The 19,324-nt window shown below is 46.0% G+C and overlaps 1 protein-coding gene and 2 non-coding genes across 3 annotated transcripts in view; all 3 read left to right on the forward strand.

The window, feature by feature from the left end:
* LOC140188910 (uncharacterized) overlaps positions 1-19,324 on the forward strand; it is an 838,801-nt gene that overhangs the window by 483,288 nt on the left and 336,189 nt on the right. The gene's annotated exons all lie outside the window — the stretch shown is intronic.
* trnag-ucc (transfer RNA glycine (anticodon UCC)) lies at positions 4,693-4,764 on the forward strand. The gene has a single exon. It is a non-coding gene; the product is annotated as a tRNA-Gly (tRNA).
* trnad-guc (transfer RNA aspartic acid (anticodon GUC)) lies at positions 12,397-12,468 on the forward strand. The gene has a single exon. It is a non-coding gene; the product is annotated as a tRNA-Asp (tRNA).

The following is a 19,324-nucleotide window of genomic DNA, read 5'->3' on the forward strand; positions in this document are numbered from 1 at the left end:
TTGATGGTTGAAGTCCATCTGCACTTCTCAGCCCAGTTTTGCTTCCTACCGATGTTCCGCTGTAACCTCCGATAACCGTCCAGACTATCCGCAACACCCCCAACCTTTGAGTTATCAGCAAACTTACTAACCCACACTTTTACTTCTTTATCCAGGTCATTTATAACAATCACAAAGGGGAGTGGTCCCTGAGCAGATCGCTGCAGAGCATCACTGGTGACAGACCTCCATGCAGAAACATCTTGTCACGTACCCCGTGACGGGTTAAAGAACCAGCAGAAATAGAGAACACTTTGGAGTCCGGTATTGTTATTATCTAATGATATTTATTATTAACTACGCAATACAGTAATATAAATGCAGATATGTCAAACAGGTTAGCAAATGATTATATAGAAGTAAGTGTGGAATATATATGAAAACCAAGATTTTCAAGTCTAGGGATAAATAGATAGTCTTACGATGATGAGTAAAGTTTAGTTCAGTTGTTGGTATTGAGTTGAGTAGTGATGGAGAGAGAGAGAGCGAGAGATTTGAGTCTTCAGGTGAGCTGTCTCCGTCGATCTTCCTGTTATCCTCCAAATTCGTTTAAAAGTCACCGACTGTGACCACAACAAAGGTGACCGTTCTTCTGTGGTGGATCTATCAACCCAGGCGAGGATTGGACACACAAGCAACTCCCCACCGGTCACGCCCTGTTCACACTGTGAGAGTCACTAATCGATCCACCTGATCGATCCTCCAAAACCCACTTTTTCTGTGGGCACAACAAGGCTCATTCAGTGTCCACAATCATGTGCCTTAGGTCTATCATCTGACCTTCTATTTATCTCCCCGTGCCGAGTACCAACTGTCTCTCAGATCTGCTCCTCCCTTCTCTCTCTGTGCAAGAATGTACAAGCAGGCCATGTCCTTGCAGATATTCTGCCTTTACTTTGTCCGTTGCAGCCAAACTTCCATTCTCCACTAATACTGGAATCTGGTTATAACCTCTGAAACCATTCATTTTGTTCAGCATTCTTCACACCACTGCCAGGCCTGTTTCCTTCCCAATTGTTCAGTAAAATCCATTCCAAACTGCCCTGATAACATTCCTAAGAACTCTCCTTGCTATTGCTCTTCTCCTCTGAAATGCTTCAGGAAAGTTTATTGCGTTGACCTATATTTCTAAACACGAAATGTCCCTCTCTAGTCTCTGATGGCCTCTGATCATTCCTGTGTCTAACAACGAACATGTTTCTTACCAGCTCTCCTGGACATCTGCTTGACGGGCAGGTCCTCACAATCCAGAAATTACACTTTGTTGGTCTTCTTCCATGGTACTGCCTAGAAACAATTGATCAAATGATTTATCACACCCAAAATAATTTCCCCCTGTTTCCACTCTTAAAACAAGTTTTAGTACCACAACTCAAATTTTGACAGCGTACTTTGACCCTTACAGTACACAGGACTGGAAAATGATCACTCCCCATACCATCAGCCCTTACATCCCAGCTACTGTACAGCTGGTGGAGCATAGATAAGAGTCAAGTCCAGACAAGAACCCCACCTTTGGCAATATCCACTCTTACCTCTCTTCCATTATTTAAATAGACTAAATCAGACCCTTCCAGAAACTCATTTATGCAGTCACATTATCTTCTGTTGTTTCACTGCCAAAAAAGACCAGTATGTGCATTAAAGTCACCACAAAAATAATTTTACCGGAATAAGTTCACAGCATTCTCCCCAACCCTTCCACAGACAGCTCCCGGCCTGGATTATAAAAGTTCATAATTTTGTTTCGATCATTGGACATCATAATTCAATAATTATGCATCATTATTCTTTGCAGAAGGCATAATTCTTTACAATAAAACTTTCTTCAGTAAGGTAGTACCCCTCCACCACTGCTCTGTGCTTATCCCACAACTCATAACCCGGAATATTAAACAATAAATGTGATTGCAACAAGTTTCTTGTACACAGATAACACCCACAGGAACACCAAAACAGATTATTTAAATTCCTATCCGTTGACTAAGAGACTTCATGCATTTCAATGAAAAACTGTAGGTTATTGGAAAATATCAATGTGAATCACCCTGTGTACAATTACCTTCCGCCACCAGCCCATTCCCTCTACTATCATTTCCCAATCACTTTCCAACACCAGCCCCATCCCTCTACTATCATTTCTCAATCACTATCCACCACCAGCCCCTTCCCAATCCTTCTTCATCAACAGTACAACCCCTATACTATCATTTCCCAATCACTATCTACCACCAGCCTCTTCCCAACCACCTCCACCACCAGACCTTTCCCAATCACCCTCTTACAGACCATTCCCCAATCACTCTGAACAGGGAATTTCCCTCCACTATCATTCCCTGAATCTACTCTCTAAAGTACGTCATGCAGTAATCCCCACTAATCGGAAATATCTTCATGCTGTATCCATCCCTATTCTGAATCTACCCGATTTCTTTCCCACATACACTGCTCCATTAACCACAGCACATAGAGCTAAAAGAAAATCTATAATTTTAAAAAATACAACATCTCACTAGATGTCACGTCTTCCACACACCCCGCCTGCACAGCTTCACTCCATGGTCTTCCTCCGTCTGAATCCCTGTAGTTGTCTGTTTTAACCCAACATCCATCAGATGTGGACGAATCGCAGCTTCAGCATGAGAAATGGTGTTCGCTATTTTCACCTTCTGAACTTCTTGAGCCTTCTGTAAAACTGGGCAACATAAATGAGCCGCTCTCTGAGCAGGCGGACGGTTGCAGCATCTTGCCCCAGCAGCACGTCACAATCCCCATATTCATGTTCACCTCCGCATTTCGCACATCGCTATTTCCCGCTACTAGAAGCAGAATCATTTCCCACCCTTTGACATTGAAAAACCCGCCACGGTGGAGGGCCATACTGTCTGACAGAACAACTAATGCAGCCTAATTATAACTGTAACGGTAGCCATTCATCAGAAAAGCGCAAGAGAACAGGAAAACACTTCCCCTTCTCTCCAAGTCTGTAATCTCTTAGCCAAAGCTACCATACCCTCTCTCAGGTTGTCCCACTATCCTCCACATACACACAGAGGTACTACTGAAATAACACCCCGAACCTTCATTTCTCGCACAATGTACTAACAAATTTACTTCCGTCCAGAGTCTTCATTTTCAGTATTTTCTCCTGTTGTTTTAAATCAGCACATGTAGCTACACCCGAATTTTGCTCAGACACATTCCTGACGTTATCAATATCCTTCTGAATGCCCTTAGTTAATCAACCGGGATGAAGGTGTTTATCACAATGAGGTATGAAAGATGTGAAATCCACAGCATCTTCTACCCCAGTCTTTCTGCCTCCTCGTCTAAACCCGTTCCTTTCGAATCATTTTCATTTTATTTCTTGACAAAATCCATTCCGTACTAGCACTTAATTCCCCATCTGAATTTCCCATCATCGGCTCCGCTCTGTCACATTACAGGTGGTGGAAACCGCCAGCAGCAGTCACTGTCGCCCCGACACTCTCCGGTTGTCTCTCCCTCCCCCCGCGACCGTTCGCCATCCAGAACCCAGTTCCGATTGTCGGGCCGAGGAGTCCCCCGGATCTCTCCAGTCCACCTCCTCAGTTTACCGCTTCGGGCCCGGGTACTTTAAAGCTGCTGCTTGCCAGTGGATGAAGGAATGGGACTGCGCATGTCTTCAGCTGTACACTGTCAATCAGGTGCAGGGGCGGAGCCTCAATGCGCATGCCTTCGACTGTTCGAGCAATTGACTCTGAGCGGAGGTTTTGGGGACTGCAGGAATTAAACATATGTCCTTTTGGATTTCTCTCTGCGAAGTGTTTCAGGTGTCCCTTTGTCTGTTTTATCCACACAGTCACGCAGACGTACTGAATCAGACGCGCGGGAGTTGATAACTCACAGCAATAGTTCCGGTTTGATGTGATCGGAGTGACGGATTCGGTCACTGACTGTAACTCCGAACGGCGCTTAGATACAGACTCGCTGAAGGAATGTCTGGGGAAAGAGGCTGAACCCAAAGTCCCATGTTCTCAGGAAACTCTCCCGTCCGATAGTCTGAAAAATCACGTCAACACCTCTTTGTTTGGCTCATATTTGAAGCAGGAAACGGTCTCACCATCAGGGAACTGACCCCCGGTCTCCCACGTGGCGGGCGGGGATACTAACCACTGAACTAACGAGGATATGTAAGGAGATGGAATCTGTCATACGGATTTCAGGATACAGGAGAGCTCACAGAGTCACCCTGACGTTTGTTTGCGTGTGGATCTGGCGCTTTTTACTCATCTCTTTCTCACTGTGTGACTGGAGGGTCTCAGGATTCTTCAGCGATTCAGTCACTTACTGTGTTCAAGGACTGGCCGATCGATGGGCTCCCATCAGCATGTGGTTTGAAAGGACGATTAAAATCAGGATTTGTTTATCCATTTGGTGATGCGCGAGGCAGGGTAGGATCCCATTAGTAGCTCTTCGACTCGTTCAGGGCTCGGTTCTAACTCAGTCTGATTTCTGCTCGCCGTGAGTTCTATAACTCCGTTCTGTTGGGGACTGTGACATTAATTGCAGCAGAGTGAGCAATGATCCGACAGAAAGCAGCTCCTTGACTGGTCGAATCACATGGAACTATGGAAGACGTCTCACTACTCAAATCTTTCGCAACGTCATTGAGCGATGGTGGTATAGTGGTGAGCATAGCTGCCTTCCAAGCAGTTGACCCGGGTTCGATTCCCGGCCATCGCAGGTTGTACGGTTTTGCACTACATGACATATAAACCTCTTAAATAGAAGATGAGCAACACACACAAACAACGCTGGTGAACGCAGCAAGCCAGGCAGCATCTATAGGAAGAGGTACAGTCGACGTTTCGGGCCGAGACCAGATCTTGAATTTTCAGCATCTGCACATTTTCTTGTATTTGCGTAAATAAAACACGATCTACGCAGGACTCCGAGGGCCAAGTAATCGACTCATGCTAATTCACGCTGTGAGTGTAAATTGATTCATTAATTATAATTCACTGTGTCATGGATCAGAAATGGAATTAACGTCCCTCAAGAGTTTCCCGTTAAATCCTGTTCTGACTGTATTCCAGAGTCAACAAAAATGGACACTTCACAGGAAGGATCGGCCGGATTTGTAAAGCGTTGTCGGGATAGTGCCTGATTAAAGTGTTTGAGCTTGTTTGCCTCCATTAGAATGTCAGAGCCTGAGAGAAATCCTGACCGAATTATGAGGTAGAAAGTTATGAGAGACATAGATTGGGCAGATGGTCAGAATTTGTTTCCCAGGGTAAGGATTTGAAATTCTAGAGGGAATGAATTTAAGGTCGGAGTGGGAGAGAGTTTAATGAAGATGTGCGGGTCATGTTTTTAGACAGAGTGGCGTGGGTGCTTGGAACGGGCAGTCAGCTTCAGAGACGGAAGGGTGTACGATGTGTTTAGATAGACACATGAATATGTTAGTGTGGAGCGACATGGATAGAGGCACAAAGAGAAAATCTACAGATGATGGACCCAAGCAACACAGAAAATGTTGGAAGAACTCAGCAGGCCAGGCAGCATCTGTGGGGAAAAATACAGACGACGTTTCGGGCCGAGTTCCTTCATCCGGACTGGAGAGAAAAAAAAAGACGAGGAATCAGAGTTAGACGGTGAGGGGAGGTGAAGAAGAAACACAAGGTGATATATGAAACCGGCAGGGGGAGGGGTGGCTGGTAAATTAAAGGCCTAAAAGGTTGATTGGTGAAAGAGATACTGGGCTGGACAGCAGGGAAGGAGAGGAGGCCATGGAAGAAAGAAAAGCGGGAGGAACACCAGAGGGTGGTGATAAGCCAGAGATAATGTCAGAGAGGGAAAAGAGAATGGGGCTTCGTGAAGGAGGGGGCATTAATGGAAGATTGAGAAATCAATGTTCATGTCATCAGGTTGCAGGCTACCCAGACGGAATACAACGCGTTGCTCTTCCACACTGAGTGTGGAAATGGAATGGGAAGTGGAATTAAAATGGATGGCCACTGGGAGATCTGGCTTGTCCTGGTGGAGGGAGTGTAGGTGCTCGTGAAGTGGTCTCCCAATCTGTGTCAGGTCTCACCTATATACAGGAGGCCACACAGGGAGCACTGTGTACAGTAGATGACCCTAAAAGACTCACAGCTGAAGTGTCGCCTTACCTGGAAGGATTGCTTGGGTCCCTGAATAGTACTGAGGGAGGATGTGTAGGGACAGGTGTAACACTTGTTTCACTTGCAAGGATAAGTGCCAGGAGAGAGATCAGTGGGCGGGACGGACGCACATGCGATTCACATAGGGATCCCTGCAGAGAGCAGAACGTAGAGGGGGCAGGGAAAGATGTGTTTGGTGGTGGGATCCCGCCGGAAATGGCGGAAGCTACAGAGAATTGTGTGCTGGGAGGCGGAAGCTGGAGTGGGGTGGTGGATGAGGACAAGACACACCCTCTCCCTGGGGGAGTGGCGCGAGGATGGGGTAAGGGGAGACCGGAGCAAAATAGCAGAGATTCTGTTGAGGGCAGCTTTGATGGTGGAGGAAGGGAAGCCCCATTCTTTGAAAAAAAAACACGATATCTCCTTTGCTCTTGAATGAAATGCCTTATCCTGAGAGCAGATGCGGAGGAGACGGAGGAATTGAGAGAAGGGGCTGGCATTTTTATAAGCAACTGGGTGGGAAGAGGTATAGTCCAGGTGAAAGTCTGTGCGGTAAAATAGACATCATTAGACAAGCTGTCTTCAGAGATAGAGACAGAGAGATGGAGAAAACGGAGGGAGCTGTCGGATATGGGACAGGTAAACTTTTGGGCAGGGTGGAAGTTGCAGGCAAAGCTGATGAAGTGGATGAGTTCCACATGGGTGCAGAAAGAGGGAGCAATGCCGTTATTTATATAGTGTAGGGAAAGTTAGGGAGCGACACCAGTGTAGGCTGGGAACACAGACTGTTCCACGTAGCCGACACACAGACAGGCACAGCTGGGACCCATGCCAGTGTCCATGGCTCACCTTGTGTTTAAAGGAAGTGGGAGGACAAGTTCGGCCAGACGGAGGTGAATGGTGGTGGAGGAGAGCTGGTTGGGTCTGGTTTCCCGATGGAAGCGCAGAGATTTGAGACCTTCCTGGTGCGGCGGCGGGTGGTTTGCTGGACGTGCATAGGGATTGGACATCCATAGTGAAAATAAAACGATCGGGAACCTATGTGGAATGAAACCAATTAGACGCCAAATGAATGATCCAAAATTAAATCAAAACCACAACATTAGACCCGGCAAGTCCGTTAATTCCAGGGATGTCACTCGAAGAAACGTACACTTATAGTCAAAGAGAATGGTGAAGGAATATGTAACTTACACACTCCTGATAAAAATATACCATGCTGTACTCTCTCTCTTCCCTTCTTCAATCCGGCTGAAGGTACAGGACAGCACGTACTACAGGCTCGTGGATAGCTTCAACTCCGCCGTTATGTCCATTGGATGGTGCCCGAGTCGATAAGATGGAGCCTTGACCTCACAATCTACCCGTTATGATGCGGCACCTGATTGTTTACCCGCACTGTGCTGTCTCTGTCGCAGTTACATTTCATTCTGCATTCTGTTATTGCTTAACATTGTTCTCTCTCAATACGTTGTGTAATCATTTGATCTCTAGGAATTGTGTGAAAGAGAAGCTTTCAAAAAAACATTTTATTTCCCACTGACGTTAATGCGGCAGTCGCAGGGTCTCCGGACAGCACAGCGTTACCCAGCTGGCAATATAACCCTCTGCAAAAGCTGCTGGATCACCAGTGTCCCTGGGTGGGCTCGAACCACCAACTTTTCGGTTAACAGCCGAACGAGCTCACCGATTGCGCCACAGAGACAAACTGGGAAAAGACACTATGAATGGTCTATTCCGGGGTTGGAAGATGGTGATTAACAATCGATGCTGTGAGCCGGCTTTTCACATATCACAATCATAACATTGGAATTAAACTTGAACTTCAATCAACGGCAGCTGACACCGCGGCTTACCCGGAAACTCAAAGGCTGTAATAAAAAGATAGTAAACGTCTTCTATCGCCAGATGACTGGATACACCATTTCAGTGAGAGTCTGTGATTTCTCTTGTTCCTGAGTTCACAGCTCCGTTAGACACTCTGAGCTGATGCATTAAAAACGGCCTCGATTCAAACAGAGCATCAATCTCCAGCGATACGGTCAAAGACTTCACTAATTTTCTTAGTGATGGCACGTAAACAAACACTTTAATTAAACACCATTGTCTCTGATGTAAACATTGGACGATTGAAGACCAATATATCACAATTCTCGGGCATTACTTCAGCAGAGTCTTTGGTGGCAATGAGGCCGGTAGATTTAATTCTAAACTCTACATTTGTCACGGAAGAGCTTCTTTTACAGATTTCATTGTTTTTTTTTTTGGTTTGATAATTATTGCTTTGCAAATGGAGACCAGCGACACTGAACGACCCATATCTCGTGTCCCTGCAGTTTCTCATGTTGAACTGTCCTTCAGTCCTGCAACTCCCTCCTGGTCGCACACACAAACAGTCTGGAAACACAGATACGAAGAAAAATACAACAGAGAGATCAAGGTCGGGACAGAAACCGTCAAATAACAACGTTCTTGATGTACAAACATGAGAAAATGTGCAGATGCTGCAAATACAAGGCAATACCCAGACAGTCTGCTGAGCTCTTCCAGCATTTTGTCTGTGATATTGCTGATAAAACAGATTTTATGAGCATCTCAAATCTGAGAAAGGTCAAAGGAAATTGTCTTGAGCCGGAGGGCGGTGAGTCTGTGGAATTCTTTGCTGTCGACGGCGATGGAGCCCGAGTCACTCGGTATGTCTAACGCGGAGGGTGGTAGTTACTCGCTTAGTAAGGAAGTCAAAGACTGTGGAGAGAAGGCGTGAGAATGGAGTTGATGAGGATAATAACTCAGCCAAGTTGGAATGGGGCAGACTGACTCTGCTCCCTTCTCTTACGGTCTTATGACCGTATCTCATCAGCGCCTGGGTTCAAGTGTACAGAGTTGTTCGCACTTCTGTTGTTTATGTTTTCTCAACGTCGTATTTATTGTTCTGTGTTTATCAGTCTGCATTTCACGGATGGTGTAGAAAACTGCACAAAATACTGCGTGATACAATCATTTGCAGGTTGACTGTGTGGTTAAGAAGACTTACGATTGTATTTAACTTCATTAACCGTGGGATTGAGTTCAGGAGCCGACAGGTAATGTTACAGCTATATAGGACCCTGATCAGACCCCACTTGGAGTACTGTGCTCAGTTCTGGTCACCTCACTACAGGAAAGATGTGGAAACTATAGAAAGGTTGCAGAGGATATTTACAGGGATTCTGACTGGATTGCCGAGCGTGCTTTATGAGAATAGAAGCATAGAAACATAGAAAACCTACAGCACAATACAGGCCGTTCGGTCCATGAAGCTGTGCCGAACATGGTTTCTTTCAGGGGAAATCTTGCCTGATTAATCTACTGGAATTAATTCGGGAAATAACAGGCAAGATAGACAAAGGAGCGTCAGTGATGTTGTTTACTTGGATTTTCAGAGGCATTTGTCAAGGGCCGCAGATGAAGCCGCTAAACAATATTAGAGCCTACGGCATTACAGGAAAGACACGAGCATCTGCCGCCAACTTGGACTGGACTGCTTTCCTATTGAGCCGTATATCTTCGAAATTCGACCCGACTCCTGATCTTGTGGCTCTGTGATTATGCAAAGGAATAGGATTAGTCCAGAGAGTATCGGCCAACATTCATTAGGCTCTCCTGACCGGACAAACTTTATGACCCTCTGTCCCATCCCCTCGGTCGTTAAAGATATCTTTCCTCAGGCAGGCAGGAGACCGGATCTGTTTGAGTCTACCTTCCTCAGGCGGCGATAGAGGCCACGGGAGGAAAAAGTCTACTTCGGGTTAATTCAGCTGCAGCTCAGCCGCTGTCCATTGATATTTATGCCGAAGAACGGCCCGGAGACAAAGAGGGAGAACGTGGAAGAAACACAGTGGAAGAATGATTTCGGGACTGAGAGGGTTAACATCTGAGCAGCGTTTGTCTGCTCTTGGAATGTATTCCTTGGAGTTTAGAAGAATGAGGGGAGACCTCATAGAAACATTTCGAATGTTGAAAGGCATGGACAGAGTGGACGCGGCAAAGTTGTTTCCCATGATGGGGGAGTCTAGTACGAGAGGGCATGACATAAGGATTGAAGGGCGCCCATTCAGAACAGAAATGCGAAGAATTTTTTTTTTCAGTCAGAGGGTGGTGAATCTATGGAATTTGTTGCTTCTTGCAGCAGTGGAGGGCAAGTCAGTGGGTGTATTTAAGGCAGAGATTGATGGGTATCTGAGTAACGAGGGCATCAAAGGTTATGGTGAGAAAGCGGGGGAGTGGGACTAAATGGGAGAATGGATCAGCTCATGATAAAATGGCGGAGCAGACTCGATGGGCCGAATGGCTGACTTCTGCTTCTTTGTCTTATGGTCTCATGGTCTTATGAACAGAATGTGTGACAGCAGGGCCACTGAAACTGGGTTCAGTAAATAATGTGAAACACATTCATTGCCGACGTGTCGGGAACGAGGTCTCCGAATGGGTCGGTGAGCAGACAGCACAGAGATAATATCAGAAGGGGGCAGGGGATAGCAAATACGAGATGAAAAGCAGTGAAAAAGGTGTGAAATAAATCAACAAAGAACAGTTAATAAAGGAAACATTTATAAAGGAAGCCCTCTATTGGAGCTTAGAAAAATAGAGCGCAATGGGTAACCCTAGGTAATTTGTAGGTTAAGGACATGTTCGGCACAGCGTTGTGGGCCGAAGGGCCTGTATTGTGCTGTAGGTTTTCTGTGTTTCTATGAAACGATGTGACGTCAGAAAAGAATCGACAAATGAAAATGAAGAGAAGAATGAGCAACGTCCACAACGGAGCAGCGCGTCACCACGTTCAGACAACAGCAGAGAGGCGCAGCGGCAGCGTGCTGGGCCCATGGGCGTCCATTCGGCCGATGGATTGACGATTGTTTCCATGGAGAGCTCTGGAGGTGACGGAGGTCATATCAAATTAACCCGGGCCTATCAGGATAGGGGAACACTCTCCTGACGTGTGTAAACTTAGAGAGCATCTCAGGGAGAACTTCATGCGGATGTTTTTGGAAACTGGAACCCATGCCTGAGTGGCTGGTGAGGCAGGTACACTCACAATATTAGAGAATTGTTTAGGTGAGCACCTCAATCATCAAGACACTGAAGGCAACAGCTAGTAAGTGAGATCTTTTCTGGTGTGATCGGTAGTTGACTGTCAACACGGACACTGTGGGCCGAAAGGCCTGTTTTAGGGTCGCATGATTCAGTGAATCTATATTACATTTGTGAATCACAATAAAGGGTTTAATTTACTCTGGTAATGGGGAAGGGGGCTGAGAGAGATCCAATTGTGTATAAATAGACAGAGTGGGTGGTGAGCAGACTGACGGCACTCAGTGTGAACACATCATCCGACATGTTTTGATGTGTCCTAGTTGGCTGTGGGAATCTGAGTTAGAGTGAGAGCAGGAAGCTGCACTGATCGGTTCACCGGGGAAAATGCGAGGGACAGCACTTCAGTTCTTGATTCACTGGCCGGCCCATGGTGAATAATAATTTTACACTCACCCATCGATTTAAATAACTTCGGGAATTCGTACGCGAGTTGTCAAGGTTGGCCCACTCGGACGCTAGAAGTGTATGATTGTGTTTCGAGCTGTTTTCTGAGTGTGGTCACTGTGATTCCTCACTCTGGTGCAGTTCCTGTTATATCCGGTTGAGGTCGCCGTCCTCCGACAGACCGGAGAAACACAACACCCAGTGTTTCAATGAAGTGGGAGTGAACGCTTCATAATTCGATTCGCTACATATCGTTTCCCGCTTGTCGCACTAAAAAAAACAGAAATATAAATACATAACTGTGATTAAAAATGTTTATTCCAAAAACAAAGAGGTGAGCTCGAATGAGAGCACTTCTTTTTGCTAATCCTTGAACACAACAGGTGACTGAATCGCTGGAGCGGACTGAGACACTGCTGTGGAAGAGACGTGAGTGAAAGGTTCCAGTATTACAGCTGAGAAACATCAAAGTAATTCTGTTCACCCTCTTGTTAGATATGGCCCTGGTGGCTAAAGGGATCAGCGGGTATGGCGGGAAGGCTGGTAAAGGGTTCTGAGTTGGATGATCAGTCATGATCATACTGAATGGCGGTGCCTGCTCGAAGGGCCGAATGGCCTACTCCTGCACCTATTTTCTATGTTTCTATGTTTTTTGTACTCTAAAATGTGCATGACGTTGACTATAACGAGCAATTCCTCGTTAGTATAGTGGTTAGTATCCCCGCCTGTCACGCGGGAGACCGGGGTTCAATTCCCCGACGGGGAGAATATTCGACGATATTTTGAATTAAAAGACAAATAAAAGCAGACAAAGAATTGATGTTTACAGTAACCAGTTCATTGGGCATTGGGAAGGTGGAATAGCTCGGGCTGCTGAGGCCCCGGGACGATAGAGTCTTTGCAGAAGAAAGTGGCGTTATTGTCAGCCTCTTTCCTCAAGTATCCGCTGAGAATCAATATCTCAGCACCGTTCTTTGTTATTTGTTCGTTGTTACACAGAGTCCATCATTTCGAGCATATTAATCCAGGGCTTTCGTTGTCAACTATGAATTCCCGCATGGTCCCACCACAGTAGTAAGGCAACTAACCAATATCAGTCCAGACGAAGGGTGCTGGTCGGAAACGTCAATGGTTTACTCTTTTCCATCGATTTGTTTGGTCTGCTGAGTTCCGTCAGCATTTTGTGTGTGTGTTGTCTGGATTTTCAGCATCTGTAGATTTCTCTTCTTTGCGACCAATATGAAGTGTCACCCTGGAACACATCGATTGCATCCTCATCTTGTTTTGGTGTGCAAAATGGCTCCAGTCCCCTGCTGTGCAAAGGGAAACTCTGCTCTTCAAAGACCTTTCTTCCCTGGGTTGACTGCACACTATCTGTGAACTGTCCTTGCCAAGGCGCTACATTAACTTGACTTGCTGTAACATCCACACTCCCCACTTCCCTTTCCGTCCTGTAAAGGACCACATGAATTGTAGATGCAGTTGAATTGCACAGAGAATTCGAGTCTCCTCAGTGATCCTGTCATCGTCTGTCTGAAGGGAGGATTTCAGAACGACAGGAACGACTGTTGATTAAAAAATGCAAACATGTACAGCGTCTGTTTCATTCTGGAGACCACTCGCGTTCTCTTCTTTTAACGAGAGTCTCCAGCCGCCCCGAGTAGGGAGCGAGGGGCGTCCCGTCAAACCACAGCCGGGACCGAGCCCACCCCGCGTTTGAAATTGAAATGCCGACACACGCGCCACCCGAACCGCCGCTTCCTTAACAGAAACCGTTCAAATACTTTCATAGGAACTTACGGCGTTGCTTCTGTAATGTTCCTTTGTGGGTAGACACGGAGCTCTTCACGATCCCGCTGCACACATGGCACCCACTTTCTCACCTTCCCGAACCGAAAGTTACACATAGACGCGGCGAAACCGGAGGTGGCGTCATCACATGCCGCGATATACCATAGACAATGAATTTACCTTTGTTATACTGTAACTTAATTATCAACCTATAACTTTAACTAGAAAATAGTTACAAACAAATCACTTAAAACGTAGACCCCACGAAGTCAAATAAGTGCCGTAAGGGCAACGCAAGAGAGTTGAGAGTTGATCTTGAGCCACTGGCGAATGATACGGGTGAGGTAGCAATGGGAGACAAAAATAGCAGATAAACGCAATTGGTACTTTGCATCTGATTTCACTGTAGAAAATATCAGTTACTTTCCAGAGGTCTGTGAATATCAGGGTGAAGGAGTGAGTTACATTGCTAATAGAAAGGAAAAAGTGCTCAGCAAACTCAGAGGTCTTGCGGTGGGTAAGTCACCAGGTCCGGAGGGACTACATCTCAGATTCCTGAGAGAGGTTGCTGAAGAGATACCGGATGCATTGGTCATGATCTTTCAAGAATCAGGGGTAACAGGTTCACCTCAAGCTTCTATTTCACAGGGCGGGACGTGAGGTACAAAGAGGATCTTTCTGGGATCCCAATGATGCCGCCAGGTGTTTTGTAACTCTAAGGCAACACACACAAATTGAAAAGAGTAACAGTTGACAGGACTCTGATGAAGGATCTCGGCCAGAAACGCCGACAGGTTACAGTTTTCCAAAGATGGTCCCTGGCCACCTGAGTTTCTCCAGCATTTTGTGTGTGGATAAGAGTAAACAGCAAATAGGGAGCATGAAGGCAGCACAATTGTAATACTTTACAGCATTTACCTCTCACGTTTCATGAGTTTCAAAATGCGATTCAATGGGTATTTCACCGCATTCTTTATTTCCTCTCGAAATTTGCTCTGAGTCAGGGCGTAAATACACGTGTTAGTGAAGGAACTGAGAATCTGCAGCATTTCCGAAGTGCGGTCTGTGATGAAACGGGGATCCGGGACAGAATCAACAAAACTCATTGAAATCCGTCTGTAGATAAAAAAAAAATACCACGTGTGTTCTCCACAACAATATGCAACTAGCGGTTATGCTGAAGAGCAAAACGATGGATTTGCGTCGGTTCTCCATCACCCGGTCCTTGTCATTCTCTCCACTCTTTTGTCCCCGGAGCCTCCTGAGGGCTCGACTGGCCGCTAGAGTCCGCCTGACAGTCAGAATATTGAAAATCAACATCAGAAAAAATGGAACACAAGGGTTTAAAATACGATGTAATATCACAAGTATCAACCACGCTGGAAAGTTTTTGTAGCTCGATGTATAAACACAATCCCAGGGAATACCATCAGATAATTCTCGAGGACCGTATGCAAAGCCCCAAGGGACAGTCTCCAAACAGGCCAGCACACTCAGCGTCCCGATAACCACAGCCGCCGTTCTCTAGGTACAATATTTTGTTTTCAGCTTCTCACAGCAAATAGCCACAAATCGATCGCCGGTGAAAGCGACAGTCAGCCAGACTGAGGTTGCAGTGCTCGCAGAAAGCAACCATTCACCGAATCTGCACACAGGAGTGATTCGCAGGAATGATCGCGGAAAATAAATCCGACCGGTCCACTTCAGCAGCGGATCGGAGATAACGCCCAGGAGATCGGCCGCCGCCATTCCCACCAGGTAAAGAGTGACACATTTGGAGAGACCGCACTTTCCCCGGGACAGGATCACAATCGCCACCAGCTTCGCTGGAAGAGAGACAGGGATCAGCAAGTTGAGAAAATACTCAGCAAAAGCCAATACTTCATTTCGAGGAGTCCTGTAATATTTCCACTTTATTGTTGCATTATGGGGTGGAAGTGTCCAGAGAGGTCGCAGAGCTGGCGAAGACAGGGAAGGAGCTTACACAGTAAAATAAAGGCAATATGATATAAAAACGGATTCTTCACTCATAACCGAAATGTGTGACAGTGGAATGCAAAAACTGGGTAACTACCTCATCATAGTCAATACTGGATGGAAAATCCTGAAATGCCTGCTTCGCTGTTGCTGCTAATGTGTGGTCCACAATCTTCGGAGGAGAAGGCCCCGAGTCCTCGGCTTTGCTTGTTGCTCGGCGGCCGGGGCGGAGTAGAAGCGCTCGGTAGAGGATGGTAATCGGAGAGGCTGTGCCGGAGGGGCTGGTCGGAGGGGCTTGTCGGAGGCTCGAAATTTTCAGTGGGACTCAGAGTCCGCTGCGGTCGGGTGCTTCCAATGGTGCTGCATCGGCAAGTTTGCGGCGTTTGGAGGTTCATGACAGGGAGAGTTTCTCCCGTCTACCGTCTCCATGAGATGATGAGACTATCGGGACTTTGAGACTTGTTTCACCGTGTCCATGCTCTGCTCCTTATCAAATTACGGTATTGCTTTGCACTGTATGTTATAATTCTGTGGTTTCGTCAGTTTTAGTCTTGGATTGTCCTGTGCTTCTTGTGATATCATTCTGGAGAAACATTGTATCATTTTTTAATGCATGCATTTCTAAATGACAATAAACAAGGACTCAGTGTCCTCATAATCTAATCTCAAATTTTGTTCCGGCGCCCTCCGCGTCTCGTCTGGATGAAATGAATAAATCTGGACGCTGATGGCGGGATTCTTCCATTAGACAATCATCAACTTCCATGGCGATCCCTGTCAACGACAGAACAGCCAAAGGTCGGAACAAAAACAGGAAATGCTGGAACCACTCCTCCAGGCAAAACAGAATATGTGGAAAAAAAGACAGTTAAAGTATCTCTCCTCAGAACTGTTCTCAGAGAGACCCCTGACACAATTCTTAACTGGGTTTTCTTTTCATACAAGCTACCTGGGGCTTAGTGTTTCCAACATTCCCCGAGTTTGTTTCCTGTTCCAGTATTTGCCACCTCACTGACTTTACAACAGAACTGATTCCAACAGATACAGCGCAGTCTGACACAACCTCACAGGCAGACATGACACTTCCCATTGAATCTATCGCAGGGAAGCAGGGGAGAAGAATTAAACGCCCAGTGTAATCTCGGTGCCGTAGTTAGATGTAGATATAATAGAAAACGTTTCACAGTATTGATAACTATGAAGCACCATGTCGATTGTATTAATTGACTCAGCAACGAGATCGTTGTGTTGTCCAGCAGCTGCTTTCTGTTCAGTCATACCGCATACATTTCTTAAAAACCCACAACAGTTTCGTGTTACAACACAGAACTCCTCACATTTGCTACAGTTTTACTAACAGTCCGTAGTTTGACTGTTGCACCTAACTCAGAATAGCGCTCACGATCAAATGCAGACAATCTATTGGAATAATCTCCACGGGCTGTATAAACACACTATTTTCAAAGGCAGTGCAGCTGCTACAAGACTGAAAGCACAGAGACCCGAACATCCCATTATTAATCACAAACTGCTGGAGAAACGCTGCCGGACCCGCTCAGTTCCATTGAAGTTCGTGGATTCACTGAAATCTTGCAGATCCCAGAATCCACAGTCCCAGTATTTCCATTGCATTCCTGAAGTGCGGAAGACTGAGACTGCACAGGTTACCGTGGAAACCAGTGAGAGAACAATCACAACATTGGAATTAAACTTGAACTCCCACCAACGGCAGCTAACCCTGCTGATTACCCGGAATTCCAAAGGCTGCAATGAAAGGATAGTAAACGCCTTCTATCCGCCAGATGACTGGATACACCATGTCGGTGAGAATCTGGTTTTCTTGTTCCTGGGTTCACAGCTCCGGCAGTCACTTTGTGCCACTGCATTCAAAGCGGCCCTGATTTATACAGAGGATCCGTCTCCAGAGATACTGTTACATGCCTGACTCACTTTCTTAGTTACGGTCACTGGAACAAACACTTTAATTTAATGTCAGTCTGTGATGTAAATCACAAACAGGAGAAAAACTGCAGATGCAGGAAATCCAAGCAACACAGACAAAATGCTGGAGGATCACAGTAGGTGCGAAACATCGACTGTACACTTTTCCTTTGAAGCTGCCTACAGCATTTCTTACCTGTTTCTCTGATGTAAATATTGGGCCGATCGAAGACAAATATATTAAAATAATTGGGTATTATCTCAGCAGTGACTCATCGGTAAAAATAATACCGGAGCTTTAACCACAATGATTGAGCTTCGTCACGGAGCCGCCAGATTTACAGATTTCACATTTATATTGGCAAATTATTAATCAATAAACGGATTCGGCCGACTCCGACCGACCCCTAATTTCTGTCCAGGCAGTTTCTAATTTTGAACCGCCCTGGTGTCTTTCAGCTCCTTATTCGCCGCGCTTGCACGCAGAAACACGCGCGCACACACAGAAACACACACACACACACACACACACACACACAAACACACACATTCACACACACAGAAACACACACACACACACAAACACACACACACACACACACACACGCACACACAACACACATACGCACACACAACACACACACACACACACACACGCACCCACACGTAGGGAGAGAGGAAGAGGGCGAGCGAGATAGAGAGGGAGACGGAGAGGGGTGGGAGAAGCAGAGGGGCGGGAGAAAGAGCGGGGTAGAAGGAGAGGGAGAGGGTTCATTCCGTATCTTCACATCTTCAAGCCTCTAGCACATTGCGAGAGAGGAGTTTCATTCTGTACCTTTCAATCTCCGATGCAGTGTCAACCTGTGGGGTTCGTTCTTTACCTGTTAGTCTCTGGTACAGTGTGAGTGTGTAGGGTTCGTTCTGTACTTGTCAGTCTCTGGTACAGTGTGAGTGTTTGAGGTTCATACATTTTTTTTTGCATATAGTTCCATAACTCTGGTATTGAATCGGCATTTTTGTTGAAACTACATTTTCCACAACTATATTAAACTATCTCCAGCTGATACTGAAATTGATTCTACAGAGTGAGAGTTTGAAAGAAGCTGGTGATATTGGATTAGTATTTCAAAAGTCATTCAGTTGGAAACGGGACCATCGGCCCACAATCTATCTGTATACAAATGATACTTTATACTTTATTGTCACCAAACAATTGATACTAGAACGTACAATCATCACAGCGATGTTTGATTCTGCGCTTCCCGCTCCCTGGATTACAAATTGATAGTAAATGTTAAAAATTTAAATTATAAATCATAAATAGAAAACAGAAAAATGGAAAGTAAGGTAGTGCAAAAACACTGAGAGGCAGGTCCGGATATTTGGAGGGTACGGCCCAGATCCGGGTCAGGATCCGTTCAGCAGTCTTATCACAGTTGGAAAGAAGCTGTTCCCAAATCTGGCCGTACCCGTCTTCAAGCTCCTGAGGGAAGAGAGACGAAAAGTGTTTTGGCTAGGTGGGTCATGTCCTTGATTATCCTGGCAGCACTGCTCCGACAGCGTGCGGTGTAAAGTGAGTCCAAGGACGGAAGATTGGTTTGTGTGATGTCATGCGTCGTGTTCACGATCTTCTGCAGCTTCTTCCGGTCTTGCACAGGACAACCTCCATACCAGGTTGTGATGCACCCTAGAAGAATGTTTTCTACGGTGCATCTATAAAAATTAGTGAGGGTTTTAGTGGACAGGCCAAATTTCTTCAGTTTTCTCAAGACGTGAAGGCGCTGGTGGGCCTTCTTGGCAGTGGACTCTGCTTGGCTGGACCAAGTCCAGTCATTTGTGATATTGACCCCAAGGATATTGGGTCGTGCTGTCCGCTACTCCTTCTGAAGTCCTCAACCAATTCCTTCATCTTG

Source organism: Mobula birostris, chromosome 28 (assembly GCF_030028105.1).
Source record: "Mobula birostris isolate sMobBir1 chromosome 28, sMobBir1.hap1, whole genome shotgun sequence".
Taxonomy (NCBI): Eukaryota; Metazoa; Chordata; class Chondrichthyes; order Myliobatiformes; family Myliobatidae; genus Mobula; species Mobula birostris.